Source organism: Cetorhinus maximus, chromosome 3 (assembly GCF_964194155.1).
Source record: "Cetorhinus maximus chromosome 3, sCetMax3.hap1.1, whole genome shotgun sequence".
Lineage (NCBI taxonomy): Eukaryota > Metazoa > Chordata > Chondrichthyes > Lamniformes > Cetorhinidae > Cetorhinus > Cetorhinus maximus.
In genome coordinates, this window is record NC_135881.1 from 104,039,808 (window position 1) to 104,057,501 (window position 17,694).

At 45.7% G+C, this 17,694-nt stretch overlaps 1 protein-coding gene across 4 annotated transcripts in view; it reads left to right on the forward strand.

The window, feature by feature from the left end:
• Positions 1 to 7,301: 7,301 nt before the first annotated feature.
• mios (missing oocyte, meiosis regulator, homolog (Drosophila)) overlaps positions 7,302 to 17,694 on the forward strand; it is a 68,716-nt gene continuing 58,323 nt past the window's right edge. For 2 of the 4 annotated variants that reach the window (XM_078538788.1, XM_078538791.1), the window contains exon 1: positions 7,302 to 7,368. The gene's annotated coding sequence lies outside the window, so the exon portion shown is untranslated. Of the gene's footprint in view, positions 7,846 to 8,384; positions 8,405 to 17,694 lie in introns of those variants that run through there. The other 2 variants (XM_078538789.1, XM_078538790.1) reach the window with 2 other exon arrangements.

Here is a 17,694-nt window from a genome sequence, read left to right on the forward strand (position 1 = left end):
CGCTGTGTCAGCCTTCAGCACCTCAGCCCTTCAGGAGTTGGTGCACAGCATCACTAGTCGCAGATTAAAGGTGCTGAGAGCACACACAGAGCATGAGGGAACTCTGTGGCACCTGTCCACTACATTCTGGCAGCAATGCTGAGGTGCAGGCATCAGTAATGTTTCCAGGCAGTGTGAGGCTGGACTATCACTGTAATCTGAAGGCCTCCCAGAGCACAGGAAGAGGCCCTGGACTGATTCATCTGCCTTTATCTTGTGCAGAAAGGTTTCACCTCTGAGTGACAAGAACACTGCTCATCAGAACAAGGAGCCACAGGCAGGGAGACATTCTTGGGAGTTTATTGATAATAGTGAACATTGTATACAAGTGATTATCACCCGTGCTCAGGCTTTGCAATTAATTCTCCTTAACTATCCTAACCCTGCTGCTATATCTTGGTGCTCCCCAGACATCCACAGTGGAGGTAGAGGCACCCTGCTGACTGTGAAGCCCTGTCTGTGATGAATTTGGCAGGTGAGCTCTGGAGGTACAAGACTTAGAGGACTCTGGCCTGCTTTCGGGGTAATTCTGTGTGGCAGTGGCATCCTCCTCGGCCTAAGAAGTTGGATCTGCAGAGGTCACAGGAAGACGGGAGTCAGATGGGCCGATCACTCCCAGAGTCACCTGGGTGGATGGCCCCTGAGCGTGCACCTGCTGATCCTCCTCCCTGTGGGTGCCCGAGGGCCCCTGGCTGACTCTGTGACTGGGAGGGGTAGCTGGAGTGAGATTGAGCTGCCCAGCTCCCCTCTCGCGTACACACTGTTGGAGGCCAGATATGGCATCATATGGCGATGGAGCTAAGCCTGCGCAGCAGTGCAGGAGTGAAGTCCTGTACCAAGATCTCCATGGCAGCCGCCATCCTGCCAGTGTTGACCTCAGTGCGTTGCAATGTCAGCGCTATCACCTCGGCCTGAAGATAGACAGACTCCTCCATTGTGCCTTGCAATCTGAGGAGTGCAGTGGACATCCCTTCCTGTCTTGTTCCCGAGCTTGCCTTTGCAGCTCCAGCAACTGTGACATGACCGAGTCCAGAGGCTCCTCATCTGACTTGGACTCAGCAAATTTCTGGCCTCCGGCAGTCCTCTGAATGCCGGGGACCAGGGAAGTCCCTGCCTCCACCCACTGTGGATCAGGAAGTGCGATGTGCTCATCAGATTGTGGTCCCGAGGCTACCTTAAAGCTAGGTCCCACCGGGGTGTGTGTCTCCTCGCTGGTGAAGGGTGTGGGTGAGCACTGTGACGGGTCTTCAGGGAGGGTGCCTTCAGATTCTTCTTCGTAGGCTTCTTCTGAGCTTGCTTGGAGACTCTAGGTCATGGACTCTGGGTCCGTCTGCTGCTTCCTGTGCCTGTGAAAGCAAGGGGAGATAATTAGTGCGTGGCAGTGGCCTGTGAAACAGGACACATCACTCACGGTATGCTTGTCTGATGAATGTTGCACTGCTGGATCCTCGCTTGTAGAGCAGCGCCGACCTCACCGTAAGCACAGGACCGGCCCCAGTCATCGCCGGCCAGCTGGGTGGCTCTGTTTTCAAATTCTGTGAGAACTTTGAATTCCGGCGTCCCTCCATCTGTCTGCGATCCTTCCCTCCTGCTGTGAGCCAGTTTGTCCTGCATGGATAGAGATGGGGAGAGTGTATCAGAATGTCTGCCGGGCCAGACGATAAGTATGCCTGGCCTGAGTGGGTGGTGAATGGTCCCATGGATGGGATGAGGACAACGATGGTGTGTGTGAAGGAGTGAATGGTGATGCCTTTTGAACTGGCAGTGGGCGAGGGCCCTGTGGGTGTGTAATGGGTTTGTGAGTGTGTGGGTTGGGAGTGATGAAAAGAGTGACTTACCCTGGTGGAACGGAGGAGATTATTCATCTTTTTGCGGCACTGGGTGGCTGTCCTCCTCTGCAGGGTGTTGGCCCCGACCACCACTTCCACCACCTCCCAAGCCGGGTTGGTGACATTGCTACCCATCCTGCGGCCAGAGCAGGTGTAGACCACATCCCGGCAGGCTTCCATGGCATCCAGCAGTCGCTCGAGCGACCTGTCGTTGAAGCGGGGGCTGCAGTATTTTTGCCTTTGCTGACCATGTCTCCCGTGCAGCAGTGGTGAGCTGGTGGCGATGAGCGCTTTGCTGGTGGCTGCCTTTTAAGGATAGCGGCCGGTATAATGTAAAAGCGAGGTGATGGCGAGTGGGTGAATGAGAGCCCGCCCGCCATGGAAACGACGTGTTTCGCAGGAGTGAATAAATAATGAGGCGGGCTCGGGAAGATACGGCGTGAAAACCCGCCATTTTCATTGGCGGGTAGGATTCCATTTTACCCACCCGCTATTGCGCTTAGTGCAATTCTGGGAAAATTCAGCCCTATATGTTTCTCACCATGTGTGTGTGTGTGTGTGTGTGTGTGTACGTATGCGCGTGTGCGTGTCATGTCTTTAACATTTCTGGGTGCTTTGTAGGAGAAAAACCTCTGGTCCCTCCCACTCCAACTTCTACAGCAAGGAAAATGATAACCAGGGTTGCAGATTCCCTAAGCTAAGTTCCCCTAAGCTAAATACAGAACCTCAACATTAGCAGCCGGTAGACAAGATGAATGGACGTGGCCCCACCAGTGTGGTCAAGACGTGGCAAATTACCTGAACCCACAAGAAAAATATTTTTAAAAAATTTATGCAAATTGATCTTCTTGCTTAGGGGTTTGAGCACTTGGCAATGTCTATGGTGGACAATTAGGCAGGTTTCCATGGATATGGGGCAGGCAAGTTCCAAAGATCTAGTGACGTGCCTATAGTGTGAGAGCACTCAGCTGGTCCATGCCAATGGGATGCCCACAAATTCCAGCAGCGTTGGTGATGTTAGGCACAATCCAGCAATAATTGCTCACTCTCTGCAACTAACAGGGAATTAACTCCTAAAAGAGTCTCTACAAACACTCAGACCATTTGGAATCCTGAATTTCCACCTAAGGTGCTTGGATAAATTTGACAGAGCTCGCAAAATATAGCCCACTGAGAGTCTCAAGAATTTTTGTAACTCACCATGTTCTACACAATACCACAATGACAAAAAGCTGGCTGCTTCCATTGGTGAAGAGGGATTGCAAGGAACTTCCTCCGACATTGTATCAGAAGAACAGCACATACAGCTGCCAGAAACTAAAAAAAAAGGAGGGTTCTCAAAAATAAAGGTTAATGCACAAAAAACTGAACACAAAAGACTTCTGAGAATATGGTTTCTCATTGCAAAAAATCTGACAAGATGTCTGAAAAAGAATGAATGCCATCAATTGACTTGAATTACCAGTTCATGGAGGCATCAGTGGACCTTACGCTCTAAGACCACTGATATCCACAAGTACAGCATGACAGAACTTTATTTCACTTAAAATGTGTTAGTTATAACATCAGTGGCCGAAACACCTATTTCAGCAAATATCTTTGAGTGTGTATATAATTGTATGAATAATAAAGCATATTGCTTAACACACACTCAATGCAGTAGTCTATTGACCAGCCACACATTTTCTATACATGGAAGTTGTTCTCTTGAATTTGAATAGTATTGGTTCAGAAGTGGTTGTTCAGAGGCTGAAGTATGGAGCCAGTAAATGCCAATCTATGTGATGATAATGAATCAAGATTACTTATAATTAGTATTCCATGTCCAATATAATGTGACAAAAACAGCAAATTAATGCAGCTGCTGGAAAATACATTTATATATAAATAAAAGTGAAATGCCTGTCTGTCTTTCGCCTCCAAGTCCTTGGGCCAATCTCAGCTAAATTTGGTGGGATGATATGTTGGACCAAGTGGCATGTTGTAGGAGTTGATATCTAACCAGCCCCACCTGGGGGAGGGCTTTGGCCTCCTATCAGGGGATTCTGATGCCCAGCCTACACTGTGTCTCTGCTGACACTATAACCCTGTAAATGTGTAAAGCAGACATGTATATTCAAAGAAAGATTGCAACAAATTTACATCATAAATTCCCAACTTCCTTTCATATTTAACTTGTTTTATTTCTCATATTCTACTTGTTTAATTTAAGTTATGTTCAAGACACTACACGTTATAACTTGGAAGGGAAAGCAACAAGCGGCATGCAGAGCAAGGGAAGATGAAGAGGCTAGTACAAAAAGGTAAAAAGCTGTTAGAAATTGACAGAATGTAAGGAGATCCAGTGCTATAAGTAAGAGACCACACTTTAAGAAAGCTTTCATTTATAATCCTTATAATATTTGAGTCAGACCCAGAATATAATATTTGCAGTATATCAGAATATGTCAATATTATGGTGCAAAAAAGTGGACATAAGAGTCACCTTCAATGTAATGCATAAATGGTAAAGTATGATTGCCATTCTTAAGTGATTCAACTGCCTGAATGTTCTTCTTATGGGAACAGCAACAAAATCAAAATACGTCTTGAAAAACATTAGAAAATACAACGGCTGAGTAGGATTACCAAGAAATCTCTTTATTTTGGCTCAAGAAGGAGGAACTTCTAATGTGGTCTATCATTAAATATTTAATGTTTCAACAAACAATGAAAATGCAACAGTGACACTGAGATATAGAAAGTGATACTACAGATGTTGCCTTTGACACTGAAGATGAAATATTCAGAGTATTAACAAATATTGTGGAAATAGGTGTAGATGTAGATTTTGATCCTGAGGTTTTGAAAGTGGCACTGAGGATGAAGAGAATGATTGGTGGAAATTATATAGTAAAGTTGTAAATCCAATTAAACCAGAGTCAAGCCAAGTAAAGCAGATGAAAGTAAGATAATTGTGAAAATAAATATTTTTTGTCAAATAGTTTTTCAGTATCATAATTTTATGTGAATTTAGGTATTTGTGTTTCATATTTGTGGGATTAAAATTGTTAATTAAAGTAATGGCCGATTTTCACATGCAATACAAATGTCTACTAATGTTGCAATATCTCAAGGCCAACCCAGACATACTGCGGGATAATAGCTACTGTGATCAGATCATGACTGGTGGTATACCGCGCAAACTCATCAATGCACCTAAGGCTGCAACTTTTCGAAAAGTGCCCAGTATACCCTGGAAGGGTAAGGTGTCTCAAAAATTTGAGCAACAGGTGAAGCTAGCCATTGCATGCTGTTACTATTCAATAGCAATATGAGTGGTATTCTCTGCTAACAGGATGCTGCCATCAAGCCATAAAAGATGTTCTGCCTACCACACAAATGAGGAATGTGGTATATGAATTTCAGTGTCGGTGTGATGCCAGGTATATAGGCCGTTTATTCCAATGATTGACAGATTGTATCGAATAATCCCTTTGGCCTGTTTGCAACGAGCAAAGTACTTACCGTACCCAAAAAGCCCGTGCTTGTAAATGTCAAAACATTGTGTCGAGCATTAGATGTGATTCACGATTGGACAACACTTGCTAAACAATCCTGATTGTGCAAAGAATTACACTGAAGACCAATTTAAGGTTGTCAGTTGGGCTCGCAGTATGGCTCACATATGCATGCTAGAAGCCACATATATTCACAGAGAGGGCCCGTCCTTTGCAGACAGAAGGAACATTTCCACACATTGTGCCTTTTTTTAACTAAACAAAAGTTTAAGGAACAGCCATTCCTGGTTCATTTCCCACGGCAATGCCTTGACCAATCAGAGTCGACCTGCTTGGTTTGAATTTGAACAAAGTTAGGAAGTTAACTGTTCCATGCTGCATTCTCCATTGCAACACCTCTACCAATCAGAGTCCACTTGCCAACCAATCAACACTCTCTTCTCATGCAGAGAGCATTGTTTTTCTCCCTTTACTGTTGGGAGATTTCCTGATGAGTGCAAGATGAAAAGCTTTGATAGCATGTCTCTTTTTTCAGCAATGCTAAGATAATTGTGTGAAAGAATGTAATTAAGTGAATTGTTCAATGAAATCTGTTGGATATAATAAATATTTAAAATAAACAAATGAGAGGCTAAGTAAATTGGGATGATATTTTCCAAAGTTTAGAAGAGTCAGAAGTGATCTCATTGAAATATACAAATTTTCAAAAGGGCTTGACAGGGTAGACACAGAGGCTGGGGAATCCAAACCATGGGAATACAGTCTCATGATAAGGGGTTTATCATTTCTTACTGAGATGAGGAGAAATATTTTCACTCAAAGGGTTGTGAATCTTTAGAATTATCTACTGTCGGGCATTGTGGATGCTCCATTGTTGAGTATATTTAAGGCTGAGATAGATTTTTAGTCTCTCAGGGAATCTTCCTGCTCCTTTTTTGTATTCTCTAAAGTGTGGTGGGGTTGGATAAGTTTTTTATTATATTTGTTTGTTCACGGTATGTAGGCATCACTGGCCAGGCCGGCATTTATTGCCCATCCCTAATTTCCCTTGTTCAGAGGGCATTTTAAGAGTCAACCACATTGCTGTGGGTCTGGAGCCACATGTAGGCCAGACCAGGTAAAGATGGCAGATTTCCTTCCGTAAAGGACATGAGTGAACCAGATGGGTTTTTACAACAATCAACAATGGTTTCATGGTCGTCATCAGGCTTTTAATTCCAGATTTTTATTGAATTCACCATCTGCCATGGCAGGATTTGAACCTGGGTCTCCAGAACAATACCCTGGGTCTCTGGAAATCCAGCCCAGTGGCAATGCCACTACCGCCTCCCCATTAATCTGAATCTTAATCTGAAACTTCCCCTGAATCTTCCCACAGGATAAGATCACAAATTTACTTGAGGCTTACAGTTATAAAAACAAATATCTACTGTACATTGCAACCCTGACATCATGTGTAATCTGGGCAATCTACATATTGGAGATCTCTCATGTACTGTGTCACCCTATTTTTTATTAATTTATGGGATGTGGGCTTTGCTGGCTGGGCCAGCATTTATTGCCCATCCTTAATGACCCTTGAGAAGGTGGTGGTGAGCTGCCTTCTTGAGCCGCTGCAGTCCCTGGGGTGTAGGTACACCCACAGTGCCGTTACGAGGGAGTTCCAGGATTTTGACCCAGTGACAGTGAAGGAACGGCGATATATTTCCAAGTCAGGATGGAGTCCCTAATTTTGCTTTAAAATAGTGTGATCTATAAATGTATTTGCAATTTGACTGAACACATTACTTTTAGCATTAGCTGTCCCTTAATCTGGCCATCAGCCGTCACGTGCCTCCCTGCTGAAAGCGGGCGCGCGGGGCTGAGGTTCGTTGACGTCAGCGGTCACGTGAATAAACACGGTGCCCGCGGGGAGGGGAGGGGAGGAAGGCCGCGCATGCGCCGTTAGCACTGATGGGCCGGGGCCGGTGTTAACGCTCCAGGTAGCGGGGAGGCGGTGGGTGAGTTTCGGGGCTTTGGCCTGTGCCTGGGCGCCAGTTATCGAGTGCTGAAAGGGATTCGGTGTGAGTGCGGCCGATAGGACGCTGTTGGTGATGATGGTTCATTCAGGCCCCAGGCTTGCGGGAAATCGAGTGCCGGCCCGGGCAGTGGAAGGGCTGCTGGATGCCGAGGTTTAAGCCGCAGTCGCCGCCTGTTGGGCTCTAGGCCTGTGCCTCAACGCCGGGGATCACAGCGCAGCATGAATGATGCGTGGGCAGGGCCGTGTCTCTCATTCCCCCTTAACTCACGCTAAATGACTCGAACCCAACAGGAAAAGCTGTGGCTTTATTCCAGATCTCTCAGCAGCAGAGTGTGCTGAAAACTTATCGAATAGTGAAGCACATTCATGGACTTTCCTTTTTTATAGCCTCATGCGGAACTCGTAAAAAAAAAGCAGGCCGATTGTTAAATTTATCTTGCAGGCTGGTATTTTCAAGGTATTGTACTTTCCTCCCCTTTTTTTTTTATAAAGCAGTGACTACACTTAAGTACTTCATTGGCTGCAAAGAAATGTGCGCTGTCCGGTGGTCGTGAAAAGCTCTGTATAAAAGCAAGTCTTTTGGTAAATATGAGATGGGTAAACTGCCTTGGCATTACCGTTTTTTTGGTAGCCCAAGAATCTCAAAAGTATCGGTTGAATTCTAGATGGGGCACTGTACCAGTTGTTGATTGTTTCTACTCTTCAGAATACACACCAAGCTGGGCAGATGCTGCCCAGGACATGGTGACAGAGGAGGAAACTCAGTCAATAGAAGGGTTTAAAATTGATGAGGAGGTCTTGGATAAGCTGTCGGCACTTGAAGTTAATAAGGCACCGGGACTGGATGAGATGCAGCCAAGAATATTGAAGGAAGTGAGAGTGGAAATTGTAGAGGCACTGGCAACAGTCTATCAATGTTCCCTGGATTCAGGGGAGGTGCTGGAGGACTGGAGAATTCCAAACATTACACCATTGTTCAAAAAGGTTGTAAAGATCTGCCCTGCAATTACAGACCAGTTAGTTTAACTTCAGTGGTGGGAAAACTTATAGAACCAATTATTTGGGGTAGAATTAATAGTCACATGGAAAAATGTGGATTGATTCGGAAGAGTGAGCATGGATTTGTTAAAGGATAATTGTGTCTAACTAACTTGCTGGAGTTTTTTGAAGAGGTAACGGAGATAGTTGATGAGGTCAAGGCCGTTGATGTGGTGTACGTGGACTTCCAAAAGGTGTTCTATACTCAACAGACACTCAACAGACTTGTGAGGAAAGTTATAAGCCATGGAATAAAAGGGACAGTGGCAGCGTGGATACAAAATTGGCTGAGGGATAGGAAACAGAATAATGGTTAATGGGTATTTTTTGGGCTGGAAAAATGTTTGTATTGGAGTTTCCCAGGGGTCGGTATTGGGATTCTTGCTTTTCCTGATGTATGTAAATGACCTAGATCTTGGTGTGCAAGGGGAAATTTCAAAGTTTGTGGACGACACAAAACTTGGGAGACTTGTAAACTGTGAGGAAGACAGTGTAGAACTTCAAAAGGACTTTGACACTTTGGTGGAGTGGGTAGATAGGTAGCAGATGAAGTTCAATGGGGAGAAGTGTGAGGTGATACAGTTTGGTACAAAGAACATGGAGAGACAGTATGAAATAAAGGGTATTATTTTAAAGGGTGTGCAGGAGCAGAGAGACCTGGGTGTATATGTACATAGATCATTAAAGGTAGAGAGAGTTGTTACTAAAGCACACAGTATTCTAGGCTTCATTAATAGGGGCATAGAGCACAAGGACAGGGAGGTTATGATGAACTTATAGAAGACATTGGTTAGACCTCAGCTGGAGTATTATGACAGTTTTGGGTACCACACTCTAGAAAGAATGTGAACATTGTGGAGAGAGTGCAGAAGAGGCTTACGAGAATGGTTCCAGGGGTGAGACACTTCAGTTATGGAGAAAGATTGGAGAAGTTGAAACTGTTTTCCGTGGAGAGGAGAAGGCTAAGAGGAAACTTAAATAGAAGTTTTCAAGATCATGAGGGGTCTGGACAGAGTAGATAAGGAGAAACTGTTCCTGTTCGTAAATGGATCGAGAACCAGAGGGCACAGTTTTAAGTGTTTTACAAAAGAAGCAAATGTGAAGCGAGAAACTTTTTCACACAGCGAGTAGTTGGGGTTTGGAATGTACTGCCTGGAAATGTGGTAAAGGCAGGTTCAATTGAGGCATTCAAGAGGGTGTTGGATGATTATTTAAATAGAAACAATGTGCAGGGTTACGGGGAAAGGCAGGAGATTGGCACTAAGCTAAAATGCTCAGAGAGCCGGTACAGACACGATGAGCCAAATGGCCTCCTTTTGCACAATAATAATTCTGTGAAGCTTATAGCATAAAAGATGTGTCAAAACAGTTCTGTGGTTCAGAAGTTCTAAGCATGAACCAGAAGGACTTCCTCCAGACCGTGTGCAAGATCTAGCACCAATCTGTGGTCAAAAGAGGAAATGCTTGTTAGCCATATATTTAATTGTAGGCAAATGGTGAGCATTAACTGGGAATTCATTTATGCCCTGGCCATTGACAGGTCCTGGCAGTGGGTGGTTGAGGGTGTCGTTTGGCCTGAATGCCTGCCTCTCTGCTGTGATTAGGTCTGCAACTGGGTGTCCCTGGAGAGGGAGGGCGTGCTGTCCAATGGTATGCTTGAAGCCTTCTGTGACTGAAGTGCATTATCAACTCTGGGATTGACATTTTAATTTATTAAGTTTGTTTTTTGTTACAGTGGGTCAGTAGTGCCCCTTTCAATTAGGGCATCTAATTGGTAATAGGTTTGCAAAGGAGATATAGATATTTCAATTGTGGTGGCTGAAACAGCTGAGGCTAGCACCACCAGCTCTTTTCCCCCACAGCCCCCATTTTTTTCCTGCGTCCGAAACCTTGGGTGTGAAGTCAGAATTGGTGACAACATTGCTGTTACTGCCGGCATGGATGAGTGTTGTCTGCATGGACAGAAGGCTCAGCCTCCCAGATAGTGCAAGCTAATGCACGAGTGATCCTATGCCCATGACTGAGACTAAGACAGCACCTGCTTTGGTGGAGCATTCACTTTCCACAGCCAGGATTGGGTGTGACAGAGGGGGTTGGAAGCGGGGTGGGTTTGGGAAGGGGGGTGGCGATGTTGAGACCTCTGGCTCTGCAGACATCTCTTCCACCACACCCCTCCAAAAAAGGAGGAGGAGGCACTGCTCCTTGAAAGGAGAAGTAAGAAGACCCACTTGCCGGGTTGCTGAATGGGGAAGTGGTGGGCCCCTTCCTTCATTCTTGACATTGGCGCTGTGGGTACTTGGGGTCAAGTTCTCCTGTGTTACTATACAACTTGATGCCTGAGGTGCTCCCAAACCAATGCTGGTGTCCAGGGAGGACCTCTCTGCTGTTGACCTTGGGGGTGGGATGGTGACAGAGGCATGACAAAGATGCACCTGGGCTGTCTGCTGAACCCTGTGTGGTGGGTGGGTTGAGCACTAAGGGTGATGACTTGGAGAAGGATGGTGGCTTGGTAGAGAGCACCGTGGATGGTTTAAAGTTCATCGCCAGTGAAGCAATAGATGCCCTTGTACCACCCCCCCCCCCCCCAACTGAGTCTCCCCTCATTTTCCCCCCTGTGGGATCAATAACTTGAGTCATTGTGACAAGGTCCACTTGACCCTTGACCAGTGGTTGGAGCTGGTGCTGCTTGTCAGGTCCGTCTGCTCTCCTGTAAAAGCCGTGAGCCTGAGCAGGGATGTGTGCCAACTTGAGCTGTGCCAGCTGATGACATTCCTGGGCTGCTGAGGAAGTGGAGGATCACAAGTGACTCCCACTTCCTCTACACAGTAAGGTGTAGGAGATGGTTGCACTCTACTCTTACCTTGAGTACAATCATAACCCAGGTCAAGTCGACATCGATAGCCGCAGAAAATCGTATGATAGATTTCTTAACTTCTTACTCTCTTCCTTAAGGAGCTTGTGGTGTGCTTCCTACAGGAAACCCACATTGTTCCAGACGACAAGGCTGTGCGGCTCCTGGAGTGGCAAAGAGGGGTCTTCATGAGCCACCTCATTTCCAATTTAGGCAGGGTAGCTATCTTGTTGGCCTTATGTTTTCAGCTGGAGATCAGGGAGCCTGTGCCAAGTTGCTTGCTTTATCTCACCATCCAGCTAGAGGACATGCTGCTTCACCGAGTGAGTGTGTGCACTTCTTTGAAGTGTCTGCTCATCTTGGCTCCATTGTCCCTGGCAAGTGCATCACCCTCGGGTGTGGGGGTGGGCAGATTTCAACTGTATCCTTGAGGCGAGGGACCATTCTGCTGAGTCCTACGATTTGGTTGATGTCTGGTGGAATCTCCACCCTGATTGCAGTGCTTTCCCTCCCATGAGCTCTGAAGAAGGAGGTTCCAGAATCAATTGCCTTTATGTTTCTTCAGCATACGTGACTTGCGGCCAGTGCTGTGCTTGGACCGTTGCCTGGTGTGAGCAGAGCTGGTTCTGTTTCATGCGTGTGCGGGGTGTGTATACTGGCATTTTAAATCATCTTCTGCTGGAGGATGAGATGTTCTGGGACGAGCTGCTGATTCTGGGCTACCTGGAGAAGGAAGTAGGAGAATGGGATTAGGGTAAGGGTTCCCTCCTTGAGGCTATAGTAGAATGTGGGCAAGGCTCACATTCACGTCTTCATCAGGAGTATGCAAGGATGTCGACCAGGAAGCTGAAGGTCAGTGTCGAGCAGTTCGAACAGGAAATGCTCGATTATGGAGTCCTGTCCAGGCACGTTGTCGAAGACTCAACCCTGTGAAAGGTGCATGAAGAGAAGAAGGGTGTTTTGAGGGGCCTGCACTCTGCTGTGTCTTGAGGTACATTTGTGACATAGTGGATCCAATTCCCGAGGACCTGCATTATGACTCCCCCCTTATACTTGCAGTAAAAAAGGCAGGGGTCTGTAAGTAGCTCTTGGGACTACTGGCTGACAACGGATACCTGACCTCTGATTCAGAGGGCACTGAGCATATTATGGTGCTCTGTTCTCTTGGTCTGTCCAGTGAGGATGCTTGCACTATTTCTTTTGGGAGGGCCTGTTGAATGTCAGCCTGGAGAGTGCTGTGCAGCTCTGTTTGGCCTGGCAGAGCTGGCTTTTATGGGGAAAGTCCCTGGGACTGCCAGTGGAGTTCCACAGGAAATGCTAGAATGTCCTGGAGAGGTGACTACGTGTGGGTTCTGAGGAATGTCTGACGAATGGAGAGATGCTTTGCTCTTTCTGCAATGCCTTTATTGTCCTGCTTGTTCCTTAGTACAGGCTACAAGATCTTTGCTAGGGCTACTTGGGCCAGCATGGTGCCAAGATGAGCGGACACCTACCTTGACCAGTCCTATGTGCTTCTAGGCTGGTCTGTCCCTGGATCAGAAGATGTTTGACAGTGTGGGTTACTTATTTGTAAATACTTATTTGGGACTCAGCAGGTATTTGGTTTCAGGATGTATTTTGTATTTTGTCCTCTGGGTTTGACTTCTGTTAGTTGTTGCGTTTTTCTGATTAAAGTTAACAGTTCTCTGACCCCCCACCGCCAGCCTCTCTTAAGGAGCAGAGTGCATCAGCAGGGTCGCATAACCAGTCAGTTATATACATGGAGACATTCTTGTGCCTCTTGTGGAGGAGATTTACCGGACTCTTTCTGCACAGGATGGGTGCCAAGGTCATCCTCTCCTCGTGCTTACGATCTTGATTTATAAGAATGTGTGAGTGCCCACAAGCCTACTGGATGGCGTGCTCTGTCAGTGTCAATTGGAAGAAATGTCCTAGACTCTTGCTGAGGTAGTGGTGGCAAGACTCTGCCAGAGGAACTCCAGGCCTTTTGCCTGGAGCACTATCTACCTCTTCTACCTGGGAATCCATCTTAGCCCTGCCGAGTATCCGATTTCCCCCAGGGCCTGTATTGCGGCTCCCCATTTATACTTGTAGCAAAAAAGGCAGGGGATCTGTAAGCAGTTCTTAGGACTGCTGGCCTGCAACTGATGCCTGGTCTCAGATTCAGAGGGCACTGAGCCGATTTATGGTGTGCCTGGTTGGCAAACTGGCAAGAGCTAGAGGCCAAGGTCACCATTCCTAGGGCGCTGGACAGGACTGCTCAGCGTGCTGTCCTGCAGGGTTGAAAGCTGGTCATAAATCAAATGGCAGCATTTATTCTGTGGTGCCAGTTTGTCACTGTGATCCTTCCTCTCCCAGTTTGTTGCCAAGATACAAAAAAGTTCATTGTTTTCTTATGGGACCAGATGGCACAATGGATCTCTGCCGCAGTGCTGAGTCTCCTGCTAGGGCTTTCAGGTGCTGGTGTGTCTTTGCACCCAGGCGGCGACTTTGTCTTCAGACACTGTCGCGATATCTATACGTCGAGGATCCTCCTAGGTGATGTGCATAGAAAATAAGAAGCAAGAGTAAGTCATTCGGTCCTTTGAGCCTGCTCCGCCATTCACTATGATCATGGCTGATCAATGCCATACTCCTGCTCTCCCCATACCCCTTAATGCTGCCTTTTCGAGTCTAGAAATCTATTTCCTTCTTAAATATGTTCAGTGACTTGGCCTCCACAGCCCTCTGTGGTAGAGAATTCCACAGATTCACCAACCTCTGAGTGGAGAAGTTCCTCCTCATCTCAGTCCTAAATGGCCTACCCATATCCTGATATTGTGACCCCTTGTTTTAAACCCCCCAGCCAGAGGAAACATCATCCCTGCATTTAGCCTGTCCAGCCCTGTCAGAATTTTATACATGCCAATGAAATTCCCCCTCTTTCTTCTAAACTCCAGTGAATAGAGGCCTAGTCGGCCCAATCTCTCCTCATACGACAACCCTGCCATCCCAGGAATCAGTCTGGTGAACCTTTGCTGCACTCCCTCTAAGGATATATTTGCCATTCTTGGGGAAGGAGACCAAAAGAGCACACACTACTCCAGATGTGGTCTCACCAAGGCCTTGTACAACTGCAGTAAGACATCCTTGCTTCTGTACTCAAATCCTCTTGCAATGAAGGCGAACATACCATTTCCCGCCTTAACCGCTTACTGCACCTGCATGCTTGCTTTCAGTAATTGGTGTACAAGGACACCCAGATCCCTTTATACATCAACATTTCCCAATCTATCACTATTTATTTAAATAATACCCTGCCGTTCTGTTTTTCCTGTCGAAGTGGATAACTTGACACTTATCCACTTCCTACTGCATCTGCCATGTTTTTGCCCACTCACTCAACTTGTCTATGTCACCTTGAAGCCTCTTAACATCCTCCTCACCACCCGCATTCCCACCTAGTTTTGTGTCGTCAGCAAACTTGGAAATATTACATTTGGTTCCCTCATCCAAATCATTTGACATATTGCGAATATCTGGGGCCCAAGCATTGATCCCTGTGGTACCCCACTGGTCACTGCCTGCCGTTCTGAAAAAGACCCATTTATTCCTACTCTGTTCCCTGCCTGCTAACCAGTTCTCAATCTATGCCAATATATTACCCCCAATCCCAGTGCTTTAATTTTGCACACTAATCTCTTTTATGTGGGACTTTATCAAAAGCTTTCTGAAAATCCAAATGCACCACATCCACTGGTTCTCCCTTATCTATTCTGCTAGTTATATCATCAAAAAATCTCTAGTAGGTTTGTCAAACATGACTTCCATTTCATAAATCCATGTTGACATTGTCTAACCTTGTTGATATTTTCTAAGTGTCCTGTTATCACATTCTTTTATAATAGACTCCAGCATTTTCCCTGCTAATGTTAGGTTAACCAGCCTGCAATTCCCTGTGTTTCACTCCGCCCCCCCCCCCCCGCCTCCTTAAAATAGTGGATTACATTTGCCACCCATCAATCCGCCTGGACTGTTCCAATATCTATTGAGTTTTGGAAGATGACAACCAATGCATCCATTATTTCCATGACCACCTTTAGTGTGCTGGGATGTAGATTATCAGGCCATGGGGATTTATTGGCTTTCAGCCCCAATAATTTCTCCACCTTTTTTTTTAGTAACACTTATTTCTTTCAATTCCTCCTCCTCTCTAGATTCCCTAGCATTTCTGGAAAGTTATTTGTCTTCTTCCGTGGAGACAACTAAAGTAGTTGTTTAATTGCTCTGCCATTCCCTCATTTTTTTTATTATAAATTTTCCTGTTTCAGACTGTAAGGGACCTACATTTGTCTTCAATTTTTTTCTTCTTGCGTACTTATAGAAGCTTTTACAGTCCTCTTTTATGTTCCTTGCCAGTTTACTCTCATACTCTATTTTTCTCCTCTTAATCAATCTCTTGGTCCTTCTTTGCTGAATTCTAAACTGCTCCCAATTCTCAGGCTTGCTATTTTTTCTAGCAACTTTATATGACTCCTCTTTGGATCTAATACTATCCTTAATTTCTTTTGTTAGCCATTGTTGCGCCACTTTTCTTGCGATGTTTTTGTGCTGGAAAAGAATGCAATGCATACATTTGTTCCTTAACTATTAGCCATTGTCTATCCACCGTCATGCCCCTTAATGAAGTCCCCCAATCTATCTTGGCCAATCACACCTCATGCCTTCGAAGTTTCCTTTGTTTAGATTTAGGACCCTGGTTTCAGATTGGACTACTTCGCATTCCAACCTAAGGCAGAATTTTATCGGGTTATGGTCACTGTTCCCGAAAGGACCCCGCAAAACAAGATGATTAATTAACCTCTTCTCGCTGCACAAAACCAAATCTAGGATACCTTGTTCTCTAGTTGGTTTCTTGACGTACTGGTCTAAAAAAAACCATCTCATACACACTCGAATTCATCTGCCACAGTATTATTGCTAATTTGATTTGTCCAGTCTATATGTAGATTAAAGTCACCCGTGATCACTATAGCACCCTTGTTACATGCATCCCTAATTTCCTGTTTAATACCGTCCCCTACCTTACCACTACTGTTTGGAGGCCTATAGACAACTCCCACTAATGTTTTCTGCCCCTTGTCGCTGCTTAGCTCCACCCAGACTGATTATACAACTAGATTTTCTGAGCCAATATCCTCTCTCTTGCACTGATTTCATCCTTAACTAACAATGCCATGCCACCTCCTTTTCCTTTTTGCCTGCCCTTCCTAAATATCGAATATCCTTGGATATTTAGTTCCCAGCCTTGGTCACCCTGCAGCCATGTCTCCATAACCACAATCATATTGTACCCGTTTACATCTATTTGGGCTGTTAATTCATCTACCTTACTGAGAATACTCTGTGCATTCAGATACAGTGCCTTTTAGACTTGCCTTTTTACACACGTTTTTCTGTACTATGGTCCCATTTGCTACTAGCCCCTGTTTCCTCTGCCTGGAGGAAGTGAATGTTTGTGGATGTGGTGCCAGTCAAGCCGGCTGCTTTGTCCTGGATAGTGTCATGCTTCTTGAGTGTTGTGGGAGCTGCACTCATCTAAGCAAGTGGGGAGTATTCCAACACACTCCTAACTTGTGCCTTGTAGATGGTGGACAGGCTTTGGAGAGTCAGGAGGTGAGTTACTCACCACTGAATTCCCAGCTTCTGACCTGCTCTTGTATCCACAGTATTTATATGGCTGGTCCAGTTAAGTTTCTGGTCAGTGGTAACCCCCAGGATGTCGACAGTGGAGATTTAGCAATGGAAATGTCATTTAATGTCAAGGGTGATGGTTAAGAAAGAGTGCAGCTTATCGGAGATGGTTATTGCCTGGCACTTGTGTGACATAAATATTACTTAACTGCCAAGCCTGAATTTTGCCCAGACCTTGCTGCATATGGACACGGATTGCTTCATTATCTGAGGAACTGTGAATGGGACTGAACATTGTGCAATCATCAGTGAACATCTCCACTTCTGACCTTCTGATGGAAAGAAGGTCATTGATGAAGCAGCTGAAGATGGTTGGGTTTAGGACACAGCCTGAGGAACTCCTGCACTGATGTTCTGGACTGAGATGATTGCCCTTCACCAACCACAACCATCTTCCTTTGTACTAGGTATGATTCCAGCCAGTGGTGAGTTTTCCCCTAGATTCCCATTGACTCCAGTTTTGTTAGGACTCCTTGATGCCGCACTCGATCAAATGCGGTCTTGACGTCTAGGGCAATCACTCTCTCCTCGCCTCTGGAGTTCATCTTTTTTGACCATATCTGAACCAAGGCTGTAATGTGGTCAGGAGCTGATGCCCTGGCGGAACCCAAACTGAGCATCAGTGGGCAGGGTATTGCTGATAAGTGCAGCTTAATAGCACAGTTGATGACCCCTTCCACCACT